The 13,698-nt window shown below is 38.5% G+C and overlaps 1 pseudogene; it reads left to right on the top strand.

The window, feature by feature from the left end:
• The first annotated feature begins 4,705 nt into the window (after positions 1–4,705).
• Positions 4,706–5,141, top strand: LOC101336651 (protein mago nashi homolog pseudogene; annotated as a pseudogene).
• The last annotated feature ends 8,557 nt before the right edge of the window (positions 5,142–13,698 follow it).

The following is a 13,698-nucleotide window of genomic DNA, read 5'->3' as shown; positions in this document are numbered from 1 at the left end:
CCTAACTTGAACATGGCCTTCCTCTCTCTCTGTCTTGGCATAGCCCATCGTGTCTTGATTCACCAAAAGGTTAACAGATGGTGGTGGGAAATATGATGATAATTAAGAAACACCCAGGCAAGAATACAGGATCCTCTCCTCTCACTGCCAATGGGACCCTCTAGCTCGGCCTCCTCCCTGCTCAGATCACAAGGGTAACCAGCAGTGACTGGAGCCTAAAGCAGTCCCATTCAATTTCCGACCACATCATATTTTCTCGGCATCCAAAGTTATAAATAGACTTTGTTATAGATATATTGATATGCTAGGTGACAATGTTCTAACAATGGCTGTTGTACAAAACTATCTGCCTCGGGGACATTAAGGGTTAAGGAGCTCATACAATGAGCTCATTGTATCAATGAACAAATGATGTCTGAGTTTCAAGCAACTAGTTCACAAAGGCACTTTTGAAACAGTCCACTCAGAGACTGGGGGCTGACTTTCCTTTGTTGTTGTTGTTGACTGGGGCCTCCCTGGCCACTAGAGGGTTGCTTATGCATCATCTGCCTCATCAGAGGCTCTTAAAGGTCAGTTCTGAAATAACTACATTTCAAGGGCAGGACCATATTCTCCTCCACTCCTACAGTATCTGCAGAGAGAGTGCCCAGAAATGAGGAAGACCATTTCAAGAACTGATCAATATCCTGTTCGGGAAGACAGATGAAGACAGTGGGTTGAAAGCAGAATTTAAATAAAGGGGGGGGGGTGGATATGGGGAACAGCTGAATCCTCCAGTTAGCTTCCTTAACCCCTTCAGGGTGACTGGAGAGTGCTCACACTTCTGTTCAAAGCAAGGAGAGCGAATTCCAGGAAGTGTATTAAAGTATACAAATGAACCCCACCCACAGACTTCTCTCACATGCTCTGTGTTCAGAGTAGATTATTAGATTAAGCAAGACAGAGGTTGGCACTAGAGGGTATGCAACAGGTCATTTAGGTTGTACAGGGATCAGAAAAAGATGACCGCAACTCAGAAGTGACTTTGTACTCAGGTCCTTGACCTCTAGCTTTGTCTTTCTGAAGAATTTCTTTCCTGGCATTTAGAGTTTACTTGGTATATTCTTGGCAGCTGGGATAGGAGTGGGGAGAATCAGGCAAATGGGAGGCCAGGAAGGGAGCCAGGAATGTTCACATTTGGGGGAATGTTCCTCCAATTCCTACGGATTTCTTTGTGGATGTATGATGGAAACAGATGTCTCCTTTTTTGTTTATTTTTTCTTGTTTTTGGCACATCATAGATAATCACTTATGTCTGCTGGATTTTTGAGGGTTCCACCCCCTTCCTTGGTCCTCTTTGAAGTCTATTTCATCTCTTCCCAAGACAATCTAGACGGTGGAATTCCAAGTATGATTCCGACTTCAAAGCCAGTGAGACCACACCTAATACATCTGGTCTTCTCCTTCTAACAGACTTTAATAACTCTTCTTGAGGCAGGTCAAGATTCTATTTTCTTTGGTAATTTTCTCTGCTTCATCATTCATGAATAAGCTTTTCCACATGGGTGATAGTAACAGTAATAATACAAATGCTTCTATGTGCTAACCTACTAATCCCTTTACACATATTCTTTCATTTAATCCTATGAACAACCCTATCAGATAGACAAATCACTAGCACCATTTTACAGAAGAGAAAACTGAAGCACAGGGCAGTTGAGGAATTTTCCCAAGGCTCACAGCCAGGAGAAGGTGCATATGGGATATGAGCCCAAAGAGTCTGTCTCCTCCGTATCATTCACAGTGTCCTGGCTTCTGCTGGGCACCATTTCCTCTGCTATGACCACAAGCAACCTCCTATTTTGAACTGCACCTATTATGTACCATACATGATAGTAAAGATTTCACAAGCATTATTTCACTTCATTTCAAAAACAACATCATCAGCTAGGCCTTGCCCTTACTGACAGATGAAGAAACAGAGGTTTGGTAGGGGTTGGTGGGTCGTCAGAGGTCACACAACTAGTAAGTTACACAACCAAGACTAGAATCCATGTTTCTCTAACTCCAAAGGCTATACTTTCACTCAGCATCCCATCTTGGCCCTGCAAAAAGACTCTACCCAACTATTCCTGGACACACCACAGGCCTCCTTTGACACAGTGTGCAGCATCGATAAGGTTAAACGACAAGTGTGATTATGCATTATTTTTTTGCTAATATCTCTATGAATAAAATGTCTATTTGATTTTCATTTAACCCCAAAAGAATCTGATTACCAAATAACCACTGAAGAATTATTGCCAATTATGTTCTGTAATTATGGCTCCTGTTAATGACATCAGTGTGCAGCCTTTCATATTTAGTCCTATTAATTAATCCCGGTAAGCCCAGAAAGTTATAATCGATACAACAAAGGCACCATGGTAAATTACAAATAATTCCCAAATCCTTTAAACAGTTTTCAAGGCTCCTTCAGTTTTCTTGGTTAGGACACATTGAGTGTGGGAGCTGGAAGAGTCTGTAGTAACTGATAGCTCCTCACCTGCAACCACCTATTTCAGTAATATGCCTAATTAGGCAAATGCTTAAAACTGGAGTCCCATCTGCCACTAACAAGTATAAATTCCTACAGGGCAATAAAAAATAATTAACTGGTTGAGTCAAGAGACCCCCAAATCAGATATACGACATTTCAATTCTCTGAGCAATATATTGCTTCAGATAACACCTGTTGTCAGTGAGTGGTTTCAGTTTTGCAGAAGTTGAATATAGCAAGTATGTCTAATACTGAAAGTCCCACAAAGAAAACTTCCTGATGGCTCAGTCTCACAGACAGACAAGATAAATAGGCATACTGACAGTGATGCTAGGAATTGATGCTTTATGAAAAACTGGTCTCTGAATTCTATGTTTTTCAAAATCTCCCAATCCATCCTCAGATTTTCCTCATATTGTATCAAACATACATTGATATACATTAGATTTCTAAAATGGTTATATTTATATGCTTTGTTTTTTTGTTTGTTTTTTTGTTTTTTTGCGGTATGCGGGCCTCTCACTGTTGTGGCCTCTCCCGTTGCGGAGCACAGGCTCCGGATGCCCAGGCTCAGCGGCCATGGCTCACGGGCCCAGCCACTCCGTGGCATGTGGGATCTTCCCGGACCGGGGCACAAACCCGTGTCCCCTGCATCGTCAGGCAGACTCTCAACCACTGCACCACCAGGGAAGCCCTATTTATATGTTTTATCTGAGACAGCTACAGCTATAGTTGTCCAGAGGTGCTACAAGCTGTCTCAGAAGTAGTCCATTGCAAGAAGACGTGGCATGACAATCCATTCTACATCATTGAAAACTAGACTAGTTGGTTTCTGAAGCCCTGATCTATGTTAGTCTAGAAGTCAAAGAATCCTGTTCTTTTTGGCAGAGAGGAAAAGGGTCAGAACTCGATCCCCGTTGGCATCCCATGCCCTTCCCTGATTCCATTCTTGTTCTGGAGGATTTCCCAGGAGATAGTACATAACCCTCAGCAGGTGTCTGGCCTCAGAAACAATTTGGGAGGAGGAAACAGAGGCTCAGAATAAATAAATATCTATCAAAGCATCATTGCGTCAAATATAACAGAGAACATGGTTATCTTTAAAGGATTCAAAAAGAGGAATAATATGACAATTTTAGACTGAATATAAATTGGTTCCTTCAGATAAATAATTGTTAGTGGAGAAATTAATCTAACTGGCAATTTAGAAGAATTAGTTTGTAAAATTATAATATTTAAGATCTGGAAATAACCTTAAAGGTCATCTGAAGCCAACTTTCCATTTTACAAATAAGGGAACTGAGATTCAGAAAGGGTAAGGAACTTGTCCAAGGTTACCCAGTAAATCAATGGTTGAAATAGGACTGGAACAGAGACATCTTAATCACACCATCTGCCACCACGCTCAAACTAAATGACTAGTTCAATTTTAAAAGTTTATAAGAAGGAATGATAATAGGTACAATCTTAGATTTATGGTTTTAAAATGCAAGACTCCGTCCTAACATCACTGACAGTCATTGTTAACATGGCTCCTCCATCTTGTCAACATGCAGCATTAAGATCTGAGTAGACATTGGGAGTGTGACCATATGTTAGGACCAGAGATCTCACCAGATACTGCAGTTCATATTCTACTGTCAGCAAGTTTTATACAAATTAAAGTAATAATAATAATAATGATGACGATGATGATGATGATAGATGATAATGACAGAAGCCTATACTGTTTTAAGGCCAAATTTCATACATAGTATTCAGAGTCCTTATCTGACCAGCCATCATTTTTTAATTTATTTTTTTTTGGTGGTTTCCCTAGAGTTTTACTTTAATTTTTTGTTTCAATTATTTACCATTAGTTAAAAATTATAAATAAATAAATAAAAATTATAAAATTCCACTTAAAACCTGGGTGCTCTTTTCTTATAGGTAGCTCACTAGATGTTGAAAAACAGAACAAAAAGGGGGAAGGGAAGGGAAGGAAAGGAAAACCAAACCATTCCTTTCCTGTTTAGCTGAGCAGTATTTGAGCTCCTGACTCTGCTTTAATGTTTCCTTACTCTAGCATCACCATCAAAATTCCTACAAGTGGTTCTTCTAACCACCACCAAAGTACCTATGCAAGTACTAATTAGCTAGCATAAGTTAATGTAGATTTCCTTGAAATTAAAAGCAGTTTTCAGAGCCATGGAGAGTGACTTCTATCTGCATTACTGCAGGGGTCACAAGGGCAAGTTCGGCTTCGAACTCCTGGAGTCTGAGTTCTGACCCAATGGGATCGAGATATGCCAATAACAACAGTTACAAAACTGATATGATCAGAAAAGAGGTTTATGTACATAAAAGTGTGATGGAGGAACTGAAGAGAATAATCGATGACACTGAAATTCCCAAAGAGGATAATGCTTTGTGGCCTCCTCCCGACTAAGGGCGCCGGCAGGAGCTTGAAATCATCATTGGAGATGAACACATTTCCTTCATGACATCAAAAATTGATCCCCTTATTGATGTCAATCAATCCAAGGATCCAGAAGGCTTACGAGTATTTTATTATCTTCTCCAGGACCTGAAGTGTTTGGTCTTTGATCTTACTGAATTACACTTCAAGATTAAGCCAATCTAGATTGAATATTGGTGTGGACACAAGCAGTGTGGGAGTAGCTGCTTTTAATCACCATTATCAGGACATTTTTGTGTATAATATTTCTTATAAACTATAAATGATTGTCTTTAATAAATAACATAACCAAAAAAAGCAGTTTTCACCCTTCTAACTTCAAAGGGAATAAGAAATCTTCAGAATGTCACACTCAATAACTATGCTTCTTAAAGCAAAATATATAGAATGCATCATCAAGGATACATATTCCCTCATCAATAATGCTTATGGGATTGACCCTTCCTTTGTTATATTTACTCTTTCTTGCTACCCAATAAGAACACACTTTGAGAAAATAAGACAAAAGAAGACATTCTGATTTAAGAAGAAAGTGAAGGGGAGAGGTGGCAGTGGCACAGGTGGCATCTAAGGTCTACCTGAAGGTTCTAAGAGATGGGTCACTTGTGCAAAGCTATGCCTGTGAAAGCCTTAACTTGAATTTAATGTTTCCCATGCACGGTTTAATCACATCTATAGAACTGTTTTTATAGCTTTGAATAAATAAGAGCTTACTACTTCAATATTTAGTCCATTGAGCACTATTGTATACATTTACAATTGTGAACAGATAAATTTGTGTTTTCTGTTGAATGTGGGTCTGAGTTAGCAAAGTGTACTCTCAAAGAAAGAATTCTCTAGGACCTGATTTCTATCTTCTCCCAAAGTAGGGCTTATATACACACTGGGGGAAATAAACTTCCGAGTGATAGCAGCAAAACCCAGCTGTTTGTGCAAGTCAAACTGCCTTGCATGGGAATTAACAAAAGCTTGCCAGCAAACATGAAAGAGCTGCAATTCTCAGAGCAGAAACAGGCTCCACCTTACATACCACCTTTTGTAAGTACAGGACTTGAAACAGCATGAGGCCAGAGCTCCTTGAGTGTACAAAGGTGTGGAAAGGCACACATGATCCCTAGTTTTAATGATAGCTCCAGTATTAGGAAGTGGAAGAATCTCCCTTCAGCTTTCTAACAGCCTACTTACTCTTAGCCAGGAAGAAGAGGAGAAAAATAATCATACAATTCAATGAGCCATTTTCCAAATGAAACATGATTCACTTAAGCAAAACTTTCTGCAGGTGTCACTTCTCAAGGATGCTTAAGAGAAGGGCCCACCAAACCTGTTCTGAGGGCTAAAGCAACGCACAATCTGTATCACCCAGCATGGTGCCTGGCAAATAGTAAGAACGAGGACATAGTTACTAATGAAATTATACACAGTCTGCCCAGTTCAGAACAGTTATCCTGAGCACAGAACCTCTTAACCACTGGTTTATAGAGGTGGTTACAAGTATTGATTCAGACTCAAACAGCCCCTTTTAGCACTGTTAGTCTTTCTTTTTTTTTTTAACATCTTTATTGGAGTATAATTGCTTTACAATGGTGTGTTAGTTTCTGCTGTATAACAAAGTGAATCAGCTATACTTATGCATATATCCCCATATCTCCTCCCTCCTGCGTCTCCCTCCCACCCTCCCTATCCCACCTCTCTAGGTGGTCACAGAGCACCGAGCTGATCTCCCTGTGCTATGTGGCTGCTTCCCACTAGCTATCTATTTTACATTTGGTAGTATTTATAAGTCCATGCCACTTTCTCACTTTGTCAGGCACTGTTAGTCTTAATCCAACTGAATTATTTTACAAAGTAAGCCAAAAACATAAACTCAGGTAAATTAAAAATAGGTAAAAGAGCACACAAATCCTCAAGAAACAACAATTCTTTGGCCTCTGCCTATTATCTCCATTTGTAAAATTATTCCTTTCCTCCAAGGTCCACAATGCTTAGCCTTCTGAGATGTAAATATACCTCACAGGGTATTAATCTCTGTCAATGGAAATAAAACTGTAATTGATTTGGTTCTGCGATTATCTAACATATCAACATGTGCTCATTGAGAAAAAATGACGTCTGGACAACTGATATTGTATTTCTGCCAAATACCAAGCTGATGTTCATAAAATCTTACTGGAGAGCACCCAGTGCTAACTATAGGATTTCAAACTGCTGATTTGCAGAGATGAATCATGAAGCAATCTACATTGTGTGGGTAATTAGAATTCCCATCCTTATCCATCCTCTGAAAAGAAGCCTAAATTTTTTATTTGGAAGCCACTTTGAAAAGCTTTCATTAATTTAAATTTCAGGACAGATTTCTCCCCATTATGTGTATTCAACTAAAAGCCTATTAAATACAACACCACGATAAGAGTGAACAAATAGCAGGTTTTTCCAAGGCATCCATTTTATTTTATTCCAGGATCCAGAGGCATTGATAATTCAGAGATTGCTGCAACACTTAGAATCTTTTGAAAACTAGAAAGAATTGGTAATAATTTAGTGATTTCTAATTCTCTACGATTTGTTTAAACGTGTGAGACAAATGAGTCCGTGTTCCTTAAAACTGCCCACAACTTAAGCAATTTAATAGTTGCTAATTAGATGCATTTAATTCCAATTTAAAAACCATCTTTACTTGGTATGCTCGTCATAGAAATACTATTCAGCTGGATCCTATTATAACTGACATGGTTTATTTATTACACTTGATCTGAGGAAAAAAGTACATACCCAGAAAGCATCGTTATTTAATCTTGGTGTTAATTTACTCATATGCTTCAAAAGTCTAGAGATTTAGTATTATTTGAACTTGGTGAAACATATATAAAGTTTCTTGCCTCTGCCTTTAATATTTGGGGGGAAAATGATTCTGTTAGGGTTTTCAAGATGGCTAAGATTGTGGAACAAAAATAAGAGAAGAGAATAAAGTAAGGCTGAGATGGTATAAGTCCCATGATTTTATATATCTATACAGGAGAGGAACAGGTTTTGAGGAAATCACGATGGGAATTAGACGCGTTAAGCATGTTGAACAGAGAAGGCTCCCGGCAAAAACAAATAAGATGCCAAGATGCTTCTCCATTATGGCCAACACAAAAGGAGGAAAGAAGACGACAGCGTCACAAGAGTCTACAAATAACTAATCCCTCTCATGTACATCTTGATTTGCAGTCCAGCCTGGCAGCAAAACCTCAGGCTCTCCGTTACCCACTTACAAGGCAGCTTCACATGATAGATTATTATTATTAGCAGCATTATTATGACCATTTCCAGTTATCTTTTCTCTTCTTATCTCTCTCCTGAGGCTGTTACAAGAAGAGATTACCTGAAAAGGGAAGGAAATAAGTACCCAAAAAGGTTAAAGGAAGAAAAACTGCATGTTTTCAGAAAACTTTGTAAGACTGATGAGGTAGGGAAATAAAATGAATAAAATGATTATATCATGTTCCATACAGTCTGACAAGGTAATCCCTAAGTGGGAGATTTTTTTCTCAGCTGCAAATTTCTAGCTGTGTATAGAGTATGACTGACAAGCCATAAACATAAATTAGTGAAACCGAATGGAAGCCATTTGGCTGCTCGTTATTTTACCATTTGCTACATTTCAATAAATTCATGATGACAAGTTGAGGGTTAGGGGGAATTCCTAAAGGCACTAATGTACTGGTTTAGTTGAAGAGTAAAATAATACTACAGGAAAATAACTGGCTTTGATAAACATATTGAATTAGTATACCATAAAAGGAAAATGGATAGGTGATTCATTCACTGTTCATTTGAGATCTCTTAAATTATAAAATAAAAAATAGCCTGTTCCCTATAAAAAGACAAAGGCAATGCCATTTAGTGTTTTGACAATCAGGCCTACTTGTGGGATCACTTGTGGGATCACTGATCTTCGGTTGAGAGTCTGCCTGCCGATGCAGGGGACACGGGTTCATGCCCTGGTCCAGGAAGATCCCACATGCCGCGGAGCGGCTGGGCCCGTGAGCCATGGCCGCTGAGCCTGCGCGTCCGGAGCCTGTGCTCCGCAACGGGAGAGGCCACAACAGTGAGAGGCCCGCGTACCGCAAAAAAAAAAAAAAGGATAAATCTTATGTTAAGTATTCTTACCATAGTAAAATAATACCGAAAAAAAAAAGTTAAATTTGAAGGAGACTAAATTCAATATACTACACTTACTAACACAAAGTGAGAAGGAGAATCAACTTCTTTTTTTCCCCAATCAATTCCTTGCCTTTGAAATGCCACAGTTTTCTATATGTCATATAAAATGGTATGGAATATGAATTATCTGGAAAATTTTCTCAATTGTCTATTTCACTTTGCAATATGAACACAGCCTGCATTTACAACCATAAATTCAAAGGGAAAAATGCTTTAAAGATATATCAGGTTACTGCAATCTAAGCATATTGTTTTGCTGTGGTTCCTTTTTGGGACTGAATATCAAGATGCAGTCCACTATGCCAAAAGCCTCTAGCTTTCCAGAAATTGAAAGCCTTCGCCAACAAATCACAACTGTTTTACCATATGCCTCTTTGTTCTGCCAAGTATTACCAGCCTGTTCTACTTTTAAGCAAATTTCATTATATTATAGCTCAGAGCAATGTTCATTAAAAAGTATTACTGAAAAATGTCAAGTTGTTTTTATATAGAAACTGGAATTTATTTTCTACTGAAAAGTCAGATATTTATTGAACACAAGACATTTTAAAAATATTGATCTCATTTCACAAGTCACTTCAAACTTGTCAGTCTCCATCTTGATTGTGAAGGCTCAGGCCACATAATGATTGTCTGAAGCATTTTCTGTCTTGCACCAGTTAACTTTCACTAGTATCTACCATTGATGCAGATCAACCCTACCTTTCTGGAATCGACGTAGTCTCAGATCAGTGGAAAATCTCTTCCCTGTTTCTTCACACTCATATTCATCCTCTCCTTGACCAATTTGCTTATTTTTCTGTCTCCCAGCCACAGCCTTCCCGATAACGTCCCAATGCAGTCATATTTTAGGTGATTATAAACTTCATTATAGCCTGTTCACTTTATATAGTATGATACCGTCCAAATAAAACTAGCCTAGAAATCTCACCTCCACAACTTCTAGTTATGTGACCCTTAATAAAGTCACTTAATCTTTGGAGCCTTCATTTCCTCATCTATAAAACGGATGATTACTTCCTGCCCTCCCTTTTGAATCCAGTTTGTGAGCACAAAATTTGGTAAGGCATGTTCAGACATTCTGTATCTCATTTACCACAAACCAAACACAAAACCAGAGAGCTTCATTTTGAAGCACCAAGCTCTTTCCTAAGGAACTGTTTCTCTTTCTCTTCAGACGGTAAAACCCACTGGCCGTTAAGAGTATGTGATCCAAAAATCATAGGATTAATCTTCATTACCTATTGTAACTAGGTTTAGCATTTGATTCTTGGTCCAATGAAGACTCATAAAATGTTGGGCTTTAAATCAGGAGAAAAGCATGATATTCTTGCTTCCTCTGAGGAAAAAGAATGTTTTTAATCCCCTGAGGAAAATCAGATATACTCAAATGGGGCCACATTATATATTTAAGCTAACAATAACAACAATGATAGAAATAATTCAATTGTTCTTAAATCCTAGGCCAAATCAGTCTGTGAAGATTTCTGGGGCTTTCCTAAGCTCTGGAGGGGAGCTGAATCATGCATTGAGGCTGCCTTTATTCTAATACTACATTTATATGCAGTAAAATCAGGATAAAATGGAAATCAAGGTCACTTTTGATGTGAAAGAAGTGACAAAAAAGTATCTAGAGGGACAGCAAGGAACTGAATGGGGGTGAGATAAGAAAGAACAGGCCTACTTAATTTGCCTTGCTAAATGTGATGAAGAGACTCTGAATTGTGAGAATTGTGAGTTGGGTATCTGTATAAAACCCACAAGCCTTTTCTTTGCACTTCCTTTTGCTATAATCTCTTTCCTTCCCATGGGGATCTTTCTCTAGTATTGTCTATCTCCTTAGCAATGAGGGAAAGGAGGCTGGCCAAATCATCCATCATGAGTCTGTCACCCCTATTCTCTAGGTATGGCTTCATCTAAAATAAAATTATAAGCATATAACTTCCCACCTCACAAATACAGGGGTGACAGGGAAGCTCAAAGTAAAGCAGAGTGCATTCTGGATGCCAGTATAGAAATTACGATCATTTAAGTACCGCATTTAAACTGCATTTATTTAGAAAGAGCTCAAACAGAATGACAAGAAAAACACTGACTCTACTAACCAAATAAATACAGTCACTTTCGACGTTCTATTAAGAGATATTTATCAAGAGCGTGAAAATGTTCATACCCTTTGTCCTATTAATTCACATCAGGAAATCAACCTAAAGAAACACTTTAGGTTGTGTTTTCTGCACAAAGGTGTTCACTGCAGGATTATTTAGAAAGGCAAAACTTTGGAGAAAACCTAAATATCCAACAGGAGTACAATAGTAAGTCTATTAATAAAGAATAGGCAGTTAATTTTTTTTTAAATGTTAGTGGAATAGAAAAATATTCTGATATGTTAAGATCAACATGATCTCAAATTTTTTGGTTTATATTATACACATAAAAAGATTAGGACATCAAATCAAGATTTAGCAGTGTTGGAATTATAGCTACTTTTTTACTTTCGTCCTTTGAGCAGTTTTTGGTTTGTTCCTAATAAAATCAATAAATATTTTGTCATTGTAAAAATAATCCATACCTGTTGGGTATTTATGTGTTAAAACTGAAAGCCTAATCTTTAGCTGGAAGTCTGAGAAATGGCTGTGTTTCTGTGGCGAAAGAATGCTTTAAAGAGAAAAAGCACAGCATATTAATGTGAGAAAGCCTGTTTGTCTTTAAATGGGATGGTTTTCTCGGGGACACACTGAAGTCAATCTTCTTCCTCCTGAATGACAGGATTTCTGTATTAAAGTGTTTGTATGTGGAGACAAATAGTGCCTCTCAAATGTGCAGAGAAGCATCTTGAGTAACCAACTACAGGATTCCACAAAAATTATGGAACCCTCCTTTCAGGTTCAAGTACGTGAGTTAAGCAGGAACAGTTATAGAATCAGTAAAAAAAAAAAAAAGGGGAAGGGTAAGCTGTGAAAAAGTAAGAGAGTGGCATGGACATATATACACTACCGAACGTAAAATAGGTAGCTAGTGGGAAGCAGCCGTACAGCACAGGGAGATCAGCTTTGTGACCACCTAGAGGGGTGGGACAGGGAGGGTGGGAGGGAGGGAGATGCAAGAGGGAAGAGATATGGGAACATATGTATATGTATAACTGATTCACTTTGTTATAAAGCAGAAACTAACACACCATTATAAAGCAATTATGCTCCAATAAAGATATTTAAAAAAAAGGGGAAAGAGAAAAAAAAAGAGTATGGGAAAGAAATAGTACAGAAAGAAAAGGAGAGCAAATTGATAATGATTTTGTAACCAGACAGACTGTGGCATGAGCAAATAAAACTAAAGAAATAGAGAATAAGTCTCATCTCTCTCATTACACACAATATATCCCTATTTAAAAAGTTCTCATTAAAGCACTTAATTAAATATTGTTTAGTAATATGAGTAATACCCGAATACGGTATAGTAATACCAGTCAAACCTACCAATTATCTTGGGCACTAAAACGGTGCCCAAGCATTGACAGTCTTTGATGGGACTAGATTCAAGTATGTTGGATTCTCTTTTCCTTATGCTTCATGTCGTTTCATGGCAAAGTTGCAACTTTGATGCTTAGAACTGCCAATGTTTACTTAATGGCTGACTCTCTAGTTACCAAGATTAATTAGCTAAAAGACCAAATCTAGATGCTAACGAAACCTAAAGGACTTATCTAACAGTTAATGCACTGGGATATTATTCATTAAAGAGCAAGAAACAAAGGTTGATTATATCTTCCTTCTTATGAGCTATTTTTGAGTAACCATTATTCTGGCTTTTTCCCCCCCAGAAATGAATTAGGTTGGTGGTATTCTTTGCTGCTTCTCTGTTTCACTTTCCAGAGTAATATGGTCTTTTTTCCCCCCCTTTTGTCCACACTGGTCATGCAGATCAACTTCATGTCAGAAAATAAAAACTAAAAGAAAAATCACTTTTGAGAGCTCTCACATATCTATCTTCACCAAACTAATCACAAAGCTATGCTTCCAAGGCCATCAGGTAATATGAGTGTGGTCTATTCCAGCATGAGGATTCTTTCCAAGGCAGTTTGGAACTAATTTACTAGGGCGACTGGTGAGTCAGGTTTTCATCCCATAAAATGATTATGGCCCAAGGGAACATATGAGAAAACAATGCTCAAGGGTTTCTAAGTTATTAACTAGCATGAGGATTATCTTCAAACCAAAAATAAAAAGCAATCATTAATTCTTGGCAACAGCATAAATATGAGAGCAATGGTGTACACAGGTTACTTCTAAACCGGAAAACACTTTTCAATAATTCTCATTAGGGGGGGCTTCCCTGGTGGCACAGTGGTTGAGAGTCCCGCCTGCCAATGCAGGGGACACGGGTTCGTGCCCTGGTCTGGGAAGATCCCACATGCCGCGGAGCGGCTGGGCCCGTGAGCCATGGCCGCTGAGCCTGTGTGTCCGGAGCCTGTGCTCCGCAACGGGAGAGGCCACAACAGTGAGAGGCCCGTGTACCA

This window comes from Tursiops truncatus, chromosome 14 (assembly GCF_011762595.2).
Source record: "Tursiops truncatus isolate mTurTru1 chromosome 14, mTurTru1.mat.Y, whole genome shotgun sequence".
NCBI lineage: Eukaryota > Metazoa > Chordata > Mammalia > Artiodactyla > Delphinidae > Tursiops > Tursiops truncatus.
Note: the sequence above shows the minus strand (reverse complement) of the source record. Positions and strands in the feature narration are given on the sequence as shown.